The 14,560-nt window shown below is 39.7% G+C and overlaps 1 long non-coding RNA gene across 2 annotated transcripts in view; it reads left to right on the top strand.

The window, feature by feature from the left end:
• LOC309856575 overlaps positions 1–14,560 on the top strand; it is a 30,904-nt gene that overhangs the window by 5,672 nt on the left and 10,672 nt on the right. For both annotated transcript variants that reach the window (XR_014307290.1, XR_014307291.1), the window contains exon 2: positions 6,566–6,725. This is a non-coding gene — a long non-coding RNA (uncharacterized lncRNA). The remainder of the gene's footprint in view (positions 1–6,565; positions 6,726–14,560) is intronic.

Here is a 14,560-nt window from a genome sequence, read left to right on the forward strand (position 1 = left end):
ATCCTTGCCAACACTTGTTACATCTTATGTTTTTAGTTTTATGCATTTTGACAGGTGTGAGGAGACAGTTGACTATGGTTTTATTTGCATTCCCTGATGAGTGATGTTGAGCATCTTTTCATGTCTCTGTTGGCCACATGTATGGTGCCTTTGGAAAAATGTCTATTCAGCTCCTCTGTCCATTTGTAATTGGATTTTTTTTTTAAATTTGGTGTTGAGTTTTATCCGTTCTTTATACATTTTGGATATTTGTTGCAGAAAAATGAAAATCAGACCAGCAAGAGATCAAGTGACACTCAGAGAAGTAGGTGGACCCAGGGGTTACAAGGCTTTCATATGCGACCGCAGGCAGTCAGGTTCCCAGGGCTATGCTGACTGCTGGGAGGTAGGTTTAAACTGGGGGGACAGAAGTGCAGGGAGCCTGTGGCAGGAAGCCTGTTTACAGAAGCAGAAAGGGCTGGTTATCTCTTGCTGCCAGTAGGGCTTCTGCTTATCTCTAGCTTATTGTCAGTAACTTTCCCTCTCCTGGGGCCTCTGAGCCTGAGCCTGCTCTGGGTAATTTTCCTCTTCATATTAACCCCTTATCGGCTATATCATTTGCAAATATATTTTCCCATTTAGGAAGCTGCCTTTTTGTTTTGTTGATGAGTGACCCAAGTGTCCACTGCTAGATGAATGAATCAAGAAGATGGGACCTTGATAAAAAGGAATGAGGTCTTCCCATTTGCAGAAACATGGGCGGACCCAGAGGGAATAAGCCTAGGTGAAATAAGGTAGTCAGAGAAAGACAAATATATGATTTTATTCATATGTAGAATTTAAGAAGCAAACAAAGAAAAATGGACAAAAAAGACTCTTAAATGGAAAAGACTGGTGGTTCCCAGAGGGAAGGGGGGTCTGAAACAGATAAAAGAGGTGAAGAGTAGAGCCCCTTCATGAGCCCTGAGTAATGTACAGAATAGATGAACCATTATATTGTATACCTGAAACTAATATACGTATATGAACCATACTTCAAAAGACTCATGAGAACACATGATTTCAGAAAAGTAGTACCTTGCCAGGAATGGACAGCAATCCCTGTACCCGCAGATGAAAGGGTACTCCATACTTTGCTGTCAAAGAGAGGCAAGACAAGGGGGTCAGTGCGAGGAGACCTTTTGCCCTTCTTAGCTCCCACTTCATGCATCCTTCCGAATAATCACAAATCCTCATCCCTGTTTCTCCACTGGGGGTCTTACTGAAACTAGGAGGAGCTGTCTACGGGAAAGATACACTATGCTAATCTGCTTGGTCTGCAAGTTCTGCTAAACATAGCCTGGGTGACAACACATGCATTTAGATCACAGGGCAGCTGTTTGGGCTAAGAAAGCTTTGGGGAAGGCAACTCTCCAGGGCATTCTAACAGCAGAGTGGTGATGCAGGCCCCAGCATTCCGAAGGCCTAGATGCCCTTCTCTGAAACCTCCCATCACCCCTAGCACCCTCTGTGTTACATTTTAGCAAGCCAGGTATTGTGGCCAATTTCCTGTTCTCCATTAACCCCAACGGTACCTGGCACTGCTTTATGGTGGGGCCTTACTGTGGCACCAAGAAAGGTAAGAATTTTTAGTAAGACTCAGACCACTACTCTCTACTCCATTGTCACCTTTCCTCCACGCTTGTTGATTGGCCTTTTTATTCGCCTTTTGGATAGAAGGCAAAAATACCAGAAATTCCCTTACCATAATGAGGCAGAGATGGTGGCTACATCCATATTGTGATCTAAATTATGGCACAAAGTCTAAATGCTTTTAAATTATCTGGCTCTAACTAGTCCTATCCAAGTTCACATCTTAAGAAACAAATGGTATTAAAGGGTACACCCATTTTAGGAAGGCACACAGAGGTCCCTTAGACACATCACATCATCCCAAATGCAAACAATTGCTTTCTTAGGTTGATTCTTAGGTTGAATTAATTGAACAGTCTAATTTTATCTGGGATATATAATAGGAGGGCAATCACTAGTTTTTCTGCTGCTCGTACAGGAAGTTGTGGAGAGTGTCCCATCCAGGCTGGGGGTACTGGGGCACAAGTAGGACAAGGGTATGCAGAAGTCTTCAGAAATGTCAATCTTAAAAAAAAAATCATATGACAAGAGGAAAGGATCTAAACAAGTAGTGGTTAATTTCAAGTTACCCTGGGGCTCTAGCATCTGCCCAAGGACCTGAAGTGGAAAATTTAAAAAGATACATGAAAGGAATAGCAACCGGAATTCTCTAGAAACATTTGGAGAAAAGTAGTGCAGAGTTTGATTTTTGGAAGGGATACATTGGTTTGGGTTAAAAAATAGGAATCTCGGTTAATTGGTACAGTGTGTCTACCAAGGGAGAGAAATAAGCGTAAATAAAACACGAAACTACAAGCCCTTCCTGAATGTGACTATATAGCTTCAAGTTTCACATTGCTTGGATTAAATAAGCTCCACTGGAGATCGGCTTGCAGGGCATTAGGCGCTGAAATGGGGCTGTCTAGGGAGCTCTTTGTCATTGAACCAGAAAATGAAACTAGATGGAAATGTTAAAAATAAACTTGTGAGTGGGAGAAAGGCGCTCAATGTCATTATGCTTATGAAAAGAACATTCTCCACGTAACAAACATTTCCCACTCTCCTCCCCCCAAAAACCTAATATTGAATCAGAATAACATGCTTTAGCATTTTGCAAAAGTTCCATGTGGTGTCTTCTATTGCCATGCTCCCGTAATTCATGTTATATATGCCTCCATTTTTTGCCAAAGGTATTATTATTTTTTGCCCTTCTATTTAGTCATAGTGATGAAGTTTTAGAATATAAGTGAGGTTCAGTGGGGTGGAGTCTATAGCTGATGACCAAGAAAGAATTCTCGAGACATCTTTGGTGAAGAATGGTGGTTTATTAAGGCAGGGGGACAGGACCCGTGGGCAGAAAGAACTGGGGTTCTCAACAACTGGGGTTGAGGGCTGGCTGATTATAGACTGTGGGGTTGGGGGAAGGTAAGAAAAAGAGATTTCAAAAGAACTTTCATATGCTAAGGAGGACCTACTAGAAACCAGATACCAGAGGTCTTACCATTTTCAAGATTTTTCCCTCTAGCAAGGTGTTAACATCAAGATAGTTGCGAGAGATTACTGGAAGAGTGTCACAGATGGTGTGTGTGTTGGGCGAAGGTGGCAGGTTGTCCGCTTGTGCTTTGCCCTCAGCTTGCCTTCTGTTCCCTCAGCTATAGTGGAATACAATTCCAAAGAGTCAGAAACAAGAAAGTTTTCATTTTGTTTTGCATATAATCGTTCTCTCATTCTGCCTAATGATACTGCTTGGCGTGTTTTTACAGGCAAACCTCAAAGATACGGTCTGTGCTCCAAGCAGTGTGATAAATTAAGTGTCTTAGAGATTTTTTTAATAGAACAATTTAGCAAGCCTTCACCAGATGAGTACAGAGTACAGAGTACGTGGTACCAATAAAAATGTTCTTTTGGCCTTCTTGAGTGTGGCAGCACTGCACACTTACACTTCCAGCGGCACACTTCATCATTTGTAATGAATTAGCGTCATACAACGTGATGGGTGATACAGAAAAAATTGGCTGGAGGTAAATAAGTCAATAAACATTTACTATTAGAACCATGTTAAAAATATGATATCAGTGATTCTGTCCCATAAAAGCCATAAAGGAGATGTTCATCGTCTGGAGAGACCCATGAAAAGTTGCTGTTATTTCTTTTTTTACACTTTCCTATATACCAAAGGAGCATAGGAGTCATACAAATTTTTTTGGAATTATTGGCAAACATATTCAGAGAAGGAAAATATAATCATACAGGTTGTAGTACATGCTTGGGGATTTTCCAAAAAATAGTTCATTTAAAAAAATACTTAAATAGTGATCTATAGTTTTTTTCACTAGTCTAAATGTTATGAAATCCCAAAGAATGAGAAGAAACTGCTCGGTAACATTTCCAAGAATCTAAGAAGTAGCCATCCCCTTACATACCACAGTCATCTGTAGAAAATCATACAATTATACATACAGAAAGTCACCCAGAGATCATGAAATTCAGTTTTTAACTCCTGTTAGCATGTTGCCTCTCTCACTCAGCAAGGGATATGAGATATTCTACTAAGGGTAAAACAATAGTGATGCATTTTTTTTTTTTCCTTGACAACCTCTCCACTCCCACAGCATTAATGGCTATATGCTGACGTAAAGCCCATAACTTTACATTTAACAAGTATTTGGAGATTATAAAAGGAAATTAAGTATTACATTAAATACAAACTTCCTTGCATAAAAAAACACACATTTATTCATACAATTACATGCCAAGTATATGAGTGTTATGAAGTTTTGTGTGTGTGTGTGTGTGTGTGTGTGTACACATTTAGTCTTATTGTAACAAAGCAACTTGTACACTTTAAACGTTTAAAACTGAGCATCATCTTTCCTTTCCAGTGAAACAAAAAGAAAATTTAAAAATAAACAGGAACAAAATTACAATAGAGAATGTCAATTCCAAATAAGATCCTACACGTTGTAAGATCCTACACGTTCTGCTGAGTCTCCCATCGAGTGGCAGGGCTCAAGTCATCATTAGGAGAGAGTTTTATTTTAAGTGTCATCTTAAACGGCAAGGATGTCTGTTAAACATCACAATTAAACATGCCAAAGGAGAAGCCATGTTGTCAAAATGCCCACTTAACCCACCCAAACATCTCAAACCCACCCTTTGCTGACCTTGTATAACCCCATTTTTAAAGTTTTTTTTTTCTTTTTTTTTTTTTAAACAAGAGAAAGTAGACAGGTACATATTGGTAAATACTAACTGTCCATATTCACATGGAGACACAGTGTAATCTCTGAGCCCAATATACAGAGAAAGGAGGAAAAATGCTAGAATTCTATGCACTACTACACAGGGGCCTAGCACCCTCCAGCTTCCAGCAGAGCTAAGGGAGCAGAAGGTTTTTGTTTTTTTTTCCCCACAGAGCACGGTGGTGTTGATTCCATAAAGTTTTTGTTTTTGTTGAGACAGGAAGGGACAAAAATGAATTTGGAACAAAAAGGGGTAGAGATTCTTTTCCCACTGTGTTCTGCTCAAGGTATTTCCCCCCAAAATAAGCTGAGAACCATGGTATAAAGGGAGAGAAAAAGGAGACTTCAAAAAACAGGGCAAATGAACACAAGAGGAGAAAAGAAGAAGAAAAAGGAAAAAAAAAAAAACAGCAACTTGCTCCCAGGGACTGAAGAAAATTAAAAAAGGAAGGTTGGAATCCATCAGTGTTCCATTAGTCATCTTCTCCTTCATCTTCCTCTCCTTCCTCCCCCTCATCAACATCTTCATTGTCTTCACCTTCATCCTCATCTCCCTCTTCATCAATATCTTCCAATCCTCCTCCTTCTTCTTCTTCTCCTTCTTCTCCTTCTTCTTCTTCTTCTTCTTCTTCATCATCATCATCCTCTTCTTCCCCTTCTTCGTCATCCATATCGGGAACCAGGTAGTACTGTAATGGATTTGGCCAAATATCATCTTTGATGACCTCTCCTGACTGATCTGCACCTGCTTCAGAATGGTCAGTAAACCAGGTGAAGAAGCTCTCTGGTTCCTCATGCTGTCTCTTCCTTCTGGCTTTATTCTGAAGTTTTTATGAAGTTTTTGTCTAAGCCTTTTTTTTCTTTAATTTAGTCTAAATAAACCTTTCAATCACTTTTGACTCTGGTAGTTTGTCATGTCATAACCATGACTGACTGATATTTATGACCCGTATGAGTGATCAATAATAAGTTACTATCTTTTGGTTAAGAGTGAAATGTTGAGGCATATTGAAGAAAACCCCAGTGTTCCATTTTGTTTCACTTTTAACTACAGTTGCATTTTTTTCTCCATCTTGATCCCCTTTACCCTAAGTAGATTATATGTCATTTAACATCATGCCTTCAAAGCAGATCTTCAAATTTAGCCAGAAGCAAATTTCATGTTTATTAATTCTCAAAGCAAAAATCCACTTAGGACCTACTATGTGCCAGGTACTTTCCTTGCTCTGGGGATTCAGTAGAGAACACGGTGGGCAGACTTCTCTTGGGACTGAACATTCTTGCTCTTTGGGTGTGTGTCTTTGGTTTCCTCTCGAGGTCAGGGAAACTGTTGCATTTTAGCAAACTCTGATAACCTGCCCAATTCTTTTCTCTTTCTGAAAATCCAAGTATCATCCTATTTGTTTTTCGGATCTTTTTCTCCACGTCTCATATTTTCCTTCATGTCTTTTATATTATTCTTGATACTTTAAAATACTACTTCTACTTGATTTTATGAGACAAGAGGTTTTGTCCCATTTATGGACTTGAACTCATTATTCTGGAAGACATTTTTCAGTTCTGTAGTGCGTGTTGGTGGGATGTGATGTGCTTTGTTTTCTACAAGGAAGACAAAGACCTTCCCCTGAGTCCTGGCTGGGCAACGGGAGCCTCCGGGGAAGCTGAGAGCTCCCCCAAACTCAAAAGCAGCAGCAGGACCCAGCCCAGGCAATTATTAATTACTTATCTTCCAGGGAGCCAGTCAAGCTCTCTAGAACAGCACTCTCCAGGCTCTGCGTGGAGGGAAAGATCAGCACCAACTCTTCACTGGAACATGCTCCAAGCTCCACGCCTGCCCCACTCCTTGAGGTGGTTGGCTCAGGAGAAGTGACAGAGAAATGTGTGTACAACTGGGTAAGCATATGTTCAGCACCATGTCTTCCCAGAACTTCTGTGGGAAACACCAGAGTACTATTTTTTTTTAAAAAGAAATCTCATCACATAACTTTCTGTTGTAGAATAGATTAGTAGAATCTCACTGCCATTAAAACTATTGAAAATGACATTTGCGACCTTGTGCCCTCAGAGTATGGATTATTTCTAAAGCTTTTCTGCCCTTTTCCTGTCAGCCAATCATACTGGATTGGACAGACTGCTTCCAGGTCTGCACACCACATTCCTTTTCACCTCAGAGCCCACTACTCTCTTTTCCCCTCTGCCTACCATTCTCCTCTCTCTTCCCTTCATTTGACTCCTGCTGACTCAACACTTCCCTTCTTCAATGGGTGCTTACTGAGTACTATTATGTGCTAAAGGCTAATGATACTCTGGTGATCAAAATTAATATGGTTTAGGTCTTCAAGGAGTTTTCAGTTCACTAGGAGAAGCATACCAAAAGAGTGTATATAAATATATACAACTTTATCATGAATTCAATGAAAAAAATGATATATTTGTCTAAGGAGACACAGTTAATTGAGTGAAGGGGTTGAGATAATAAACTCTGTTTTCAGAACTTTTCACAATCACATTATTCTCACAATAATCACAACATTATTTAATAATTAGAATTATATTAGTTTGCTTCTCATACCATCATTTTTCTCTTTAATATTCACTACTTAGGATATATCCTGATCCAGTTAGAAAAACACAGCAAATTGCAACAGCACAGTAAAAAATGAATTGCGTAATTTTTCACACCTTCCTGTTTTTGTCTGCCAAGTGACTTTGCAGTGCTGTCTACTAAGAGTGTATAGCATTTCTCCACCTCATGGACATCGGTTAGTAAGTGGTTTGTTTGTTATATAGCATTGTTTGTGACAATAATTGACAAAAAAATAACTATAGATACTGCCAAGTCCCTTCCGTACTTTTTAAAAATTTATTTGACAGAGACACAGTCAGAGAGGGAACATAAGCAGGGGGAGTGAGAGAGAAGGAGGCTTTGTGCTGAGCAGGGAGCCTTCTGTGGGGCTGCATCCTAGGACCCCAGCATCATGACTAAGCCACCCAGGCACCCCTCCCTTCTATATTTTAGAAAACCTCTTGGTGTATCCTAATCTTCAGTGTAAGAACATATTATCTCACAAACATTTCTTCTGGGACATAATACAAAGAGAATTACAAATTGCTTCTTTAAATTAATTATGGATTCACATTTTTAGTCATAGGAACTTCAACTGCAACACTCCCACCATATCCCCAAAAGTCTGACTTACCGGTAACAAGGAAGCAAATCTATTGACTAAAACAGGGACATCCCTGTCTTGTACTCCCTATAGTGTTTATTTTTTGAGAGGTAGAAAAGCGGAGTTTAGATCTCTGCATTTCCTGTTGAGAAAGTCATTTGTATTGACGTTAAGATGCTCCCATACTCTAATGAAAGTGGAGTTTGGAACCCAAACCTTTATTAATGGTTTGGCAATATGAGTTAAAAATAACTCAGTAGGGTCACTAATTCAAGAAGATTTTAACAGAGATGGTGATGAAAGAGGTTAGTGGATGATTAAAATAAAGTGTAAAAGTCAGGTCAAAGATGTAATGAGTTGATTCTCATATGGTACCATTCTCAGAGAATAAAATCTGCTTATGTACACTGCTGATATGTGCTTTTTTTTTTTAAAGATTTATTTATTTGACACAGAGAGAGAGGTTACAAGTAGGCAGAGAGAGAGGAGGAAGCAGGCTCCCTGCTGAGCAGAGAGCCCGATGAGGGACTCCATCCCAGGACCCCGAGATCACGACCTGAGCCAAAGGCAGAGGCTGAACCCACTGAGCCACCCAGGCATCCCTGATATGTGCTATCTTGAAATACACACACACAGGCTCCATTTCTCCCTAAGCATCACTCTTTCTCTGCTCTATTTAACAATCTTCTCAGAGTAATTGCTTATACTTACTCTCTGCAGCCTGTTTTCAACAATATGCCAATGAGACTTTCATGCCACAACTACTTCTATCAAAATTACCTAGAAACTTCACATTGCTAAATGCAGGAGTCCTCCATTTTTGCCATCCTTTGCTTATCAGCAGAATTTTACATATTAATCCCTCCCACTTTTGTTTTTAATTGAGAGAATTGACACATAATACTATAGTAGTTTTTGGCATAGCCATTTCCTAAAAATACTTTTTCAGTGGTATTCCAGGGTATTTCCCCCTCCCAATGTTCTCCCTTCTGTATCAGTGGTTATTCCTTTTAGCTTTCCATTATCCTAACATCACAGAACCTTTACACAAAATATTTGGATATTTCTCCCTTATTTAAATCCACTCCTTGATAGTCATAGCTTTAAATATTATCTAAATATGAATGAACTCTAAAAGTATTCTCCAGCTGGGATTTCCCCCCCAAATCCCTGAATTCTGGACCTGTACAATACCACCTAATATATTTACCTAAGTAGTCAAAGATGCCTTAAACTCAACATTTCCAAAGCAGACTTGTCCTGTCTCCCAAAGCCTGCTTCCCCTGACATCTCTCCATCTTGATTATAGCTACATTGTTCTTCAGCTACCTAAGCTAAAAATCTTGGTGTCATCCTTAATTATTCTTCTTTTATAGCCAACACTCACTTTGGCAGCAAATCCTATCAGCTCTACTTTCAAAATATATTTAAAATTTAATAGCTTACTACATCCACCACAGTGACATGATCCAAGCCATCCGTACTTCTAGTCTGGGTAATTGTAATGGCCTCCTAATTTGTTCCCTGATTCTGATTTTGACCCAATTATCTATTCTCCACACTGCAACTGGGGCAAATTTTCCGTATCTATATTTTTATTGACACCAATATATTAATATATAGACATATGGTCTTTTAGAATGTCAATCATATTATGCCACTCCATCCCCCAAAACCCATTAATGACTTGTCCTACTAGTCAAAGACAAAGCAAAAATCATTACAGTAGCCAACAGTGTCTCAGGAGATCTATACATCAAATCTCCTCTAATCATCTTACCTCTCTGACACATGTCCTATTATTATCTCCCTTATTTCTTGTGTGTTAGCCACACTTGAGCTTTGCTTTTCAAATACACCAGGTAATACACACCTAAGAGCTTTTATTTTTTTTTTAAAAGATTTATTTATTTATTTATTTGACAGAGAGAGAGAGAGAGAGAGATCACAAGCAGGCAGAGAGGCAGGCAGAGAGAGAGAGGAGGAAGCAGGCTCCCTGCTGAGCAGAGAGCCCAATGCGGGACTCGATCCCAGGACCCTGAGATCATGACCTGAGCCGAAGGCAGCGGCTTAACCCACTGAGCCACCCAGGCGCCCACCTAAGAGCTTTTATATCCGTTAAGTGTTTGAGTTTGGGTTTTGGCTTTGCCTAGAAAGCTCTTCTATCAATAACACTCATGCTCACTTCCCGAGGCATCTATCCCCAGACACTTCTCCAGTGAGGTATTTCCTAATCATCTTATTTGAAATTGAGCTCCATCATTCTCTCTAGCAATTCTTTTCCCTATATCTCCCTTTGTTTCCTCAATGGCTCTTAATGATTCCTGATATCACAGCTTCATGCTAATTACTTTTGGGTTTTTGTCTTTCTTTTCCTATTAGAATGTAAAATTTACGAGACCTGGGATTTTTGCTATTTCTTGACTGAGAACTTCAGAGCAAAGTATGAAATAAATTTTCAAAGAACAAATGAATAAAGGAATGAATCTCATGAATCCTGTTTGGCTGAAATCCTTGGTGAATAAATTAGCTGATTAGTTAACACTGTCAGAGCAGATTCCAGCTCAAACAGGGTTAAGGATACAGGTTTTCCTTATACCTTAAAGTCTTAGGGTTCTCTGGAGACAGGGCATGTATTAGATAAGAAAAAAATTATGTTCGTGCTTCCTTTTTCTGTCTCCTACTCCAGATGATGATAGCATAGGAAGTATAGTCGATGAGGCAGAACAATTGCTCTGTCTCACCATAGCAGAGTACAATGGGCCATAGGAAATGAGACACACTGAAGAATTAAGTACGTCTTCTGAAATGTTGAGTGAGAACCATCCCATAGATCCCACGCTGTTTAGGCCTGTGTCTGCCTTTCAAAGACCGTGATAACCAACTAATAATCACCTTGATTAATTTCACTTATTAAGTGTAAATTTGATGACAGGATGGTTTGTTAGCCGTCTCAGTGCAGTTTTCATCTGCTGTGCATAGAGAAGGATTTGAAACAGCAGGAGCATACAGCGCATGGGCACTGAGGAATGAAAGCAACAAAGAGCGTGTTTGCACATGTGCGCACACATAGATTATATTGAGAGCAAGGGCGCTAGAAAGGAGGAGGACAAAAATATACTTGACTTAATCATTTTCAGTTAAAAAGTGTATGTGACAATTGATTTGACTGTCCATGTAGAGAGTTTACATTTCCAGATTCTCAAATTCCTTTAACTTCTAAAAATACCACTATTATATTACGGCTTTATTAAAAGACTGGAGAAACATATTCCTGATTTCTTGTGGAGTCATAAAGGTAAGTGAATAGGTAAAAACTTTTAATTATATAGATGAATTTGACAAAAATGGAAGTTCACAGAAGTGAACAATTAATATTTTCACTTTCCCCCCATGCCAAGGAACAAATGTAACCATCAGGAAGGGAAGCTAGCCACTGCATAGATAGCTGGTCTTATAGTACATGGTAAATCTTCCTGCCTTGATGTCATAAAATAGTGAACTGCACAATGCTTACAAAAATCAGTAAATGGGGCACCTTCATGGGTCATTGGGTTAAGCCTCTGCCTTCGGCTCAGGTCATGATCCTGGGGTCCTGGGATCAAGTCCTGCATCTGGCTCTCTGCTCAGCAGGGAGCCTGCTTCCGCCTCTCTCTCTACCTGCCTCTCCTGCATACTTGTGATCTCTCTGTGTCAAATAAATAAATAAAATATTTAAAAAATTATAATTAAAAAATCAGTAAATGGAGAACTATTCAGTATCGGGGGAAACATGCTGATTCGGAATTCAAATGATCAGGACTAAGAAAGTGCCTTACCTCTTACTTTTTCCTAAAAAACACTGAATGTCTCAGAACATAAATGTTGCTTTTGAGACCTCAGTTTGATAGGTAGATAACAGTGTGAGATGTCCAGATGGTGAAGTACTTGGCACAGGGTAAAGGAAAGGAAGGAAGGAAATAAATTAAAAGAGAAAAAACAAGAAACCTACACCAGGAGACTCTGTATTTCCAAACAGACTAAAGGGAACAAAGCAAGGAGGGATTGTATACATGATAATTGAGAGCAGGGCAGAAAATAGCACAACAAAAACATGATTCAGAATGACTCTGCCCGGCAGGAAGAACACCACTATGGCTCAGGAAATAGGCAAGATGATAAAGTGGTTGTGAAGATCAGTATGTTCCATATACCATACCAGTATCACCTCCAAGTGAACCTAGGCAACAGGAATGCTAGAATTTTACTGAGGAAAAGAAGTTTTGTGGTCTTACCCTTGAATATGATAATGTTTGTTATCTGGACCTAGAAAATGATGTTCTCTAGGAGAAACTTAGATCACTGATGTGATAACTATTTCCCACTCAACAAAGAAATTTCATAGAGTATATAGAGGCTCATGAAATGCATTTTGAATGTACTCTAAGAGGGCACCCAGGAGGCTCAGTGGGTTAAGCCTCTGCCTTGGGCTCAGGTCATGATCTCAGGGTCCTGGGATCCAGTTCCACATTGGGTTCTCTGCTCAGCAGGAAGCCTGCTTTCCCCTCTTTCTGCCTGCCTCTCTGCCTACTTGTGATCTCTGTCAAATAAATAAATAAAATCTTAAAAAAAAATACTCACTGTGGGTGGGAATGCAAATTGGTGCATCCACTTTGGAAAACAGTGTGGAGATTCCTCAATAAATTAAAAATAGAGCTTCCCTATGACCCTGCAATTGTACTATTGGGTATTTGTCCCAAAGATACAGATGTAGTGAAAAGAAGAGCCATCTGTACCCCAATGTTCATAGCAGCAATGGCTACGGTCGCCAAACTGTGGAAAGAACCAAGATGCCCTTCAACGGACGAATGGATAAGGAAGATGTGGTCCATATACACTATGGAGTATTATGCCTCCATCAGAAAGGATGAATACCCAACTTTTGTAGCAACATGGATGGGACTGGAAGAGATTATGCTGAGTGAAAGAAGTCAAGCAGAGAGAGTCAATTATCATATGGTTTCACTTATTTGTGGAGCATAACAAATAGCATGGAGGACATGGGGAGATAGAGAGGAGAAGGGGGTTGGGGGAAATTGGAAGGGGAGGTGAACCATGAGAGAATATGGACTCTGAAAAACAATCTGAGGGGTTTGAAGGGGGGTGGTAGGTTGGGGGAACCAGGTGGTGGGTATTGGAGAGGGCACGGATTGCATGGAGCACTAGGTTTGGTGCAAAAACAATTGAATACTGTTACGCTGAAAAGAAATAAAAAATTTTTTTAAAAGTGCTCTAGGAATACATGGATTGACTTACAGGGAGTGTACTGAACTCCCTATACAAAGATCATAAGGTAAAATGAAGTTCTGAATGTTCTGAATGTGGCTTATCAGACCGAGAAAAAATTCTGATAACTTTATTCAGTAAGTGATATATAAAGTCTTATATTTGGGATGAACTCAAGACTCCTTTTTTGGTCAGTCCTTTTTTTCTGTGGTGCATTTAAGAGGGAATGTCTATGTGCAGTATTTTTTTGTATATAAATTATTCCTCAATAAGTTATTAAATAATTAGTAATAAATAAAGAAATAAAGTAATAGATAGTTGACCCCAAAAGAAGAATGAAGCTCTAGTTTTCAACATATACGCTATGGAGGGCACCTGGGTGGTGCAGATGGTTCAGCCCCACACAGAGCCCCAGTTCAGGCTCCCCGCTCAGGAAGGAGCAGGGAGTTCACTTCTCCCTCTCCCTCTGCCTCTGCCCCTCCCCGCCTCCCCCAGCTCATGCTCTCTCTCTCTCTCTCTCAAATGAATAAAACTTTTCAAGACAAAAAATATACGCTCTGGAAAAAATTAGAGGAGACTCATAAGATCTACCTTCTAAATTTATTTAAAGCGATAAAGAAAATTCTATGGACTCATCATCTGTTGTAGTTGTTTGTGCATTTTTTGAAGATTTACCATGTGATGGGGCTGGGGAAAATAACAACGAATAAGATAACTTTCCAGCTCTCAGAACTTTCAATCTTGAGGAATATAGAAAATACATATTTATCTCCCACAGTTTTACGTGTTCTGCATGGGAAAATAGAGAGGAGACCGCAGCAGGAACGGGAGCCGGGCTCAGCTGAGTGGGGAAGGGTAACAGAAAGGGAGGCTTCCACAAAATAATTTATGGATGGCAACAGAGAGCAAGACACCGAATGGGCAAATCTCTTGGATAAAGATCATGACGTGTAAGGCAACCAAGAGGCAAGTGAAGAATTGAAAGATTGGAAGCAAGTTTGAGAGTTTTCTCTTTGTTATTTCTTTTGTCAGTTTTTTTGGTCACAGATAGTGAGAGCGGAAATAGAGCAGAGATGTGATTTTATTAAGAGGATGCTACTCCAAAGTGCTCTGTAATTTTCAAAGATTTGTCAAGTAAGTCTTGTCCTTTGACCCCTTGAACGGCGCCGAAATAAGTGATGCTGTTCCAGTTACACTCTTTTGCTGCTGAGGAAACTGAGGCTTATATGGTATCTCATGGTTATTAAGAAAGCAAGTGCCAGAATGGAAATTAACATCTTTATCTCTTGGCTC

This window comes from Mustela nivalis, assembly GCF_964662115.1.
Source record: "Mustela nivalis genome assembly, chromosome: X".
Lineage (NCBI taxonomy): Eukaryota > Metazoa > Chordata > Mammalia > Carnivora > Mustelidae > Mustela > Mustela nivalis.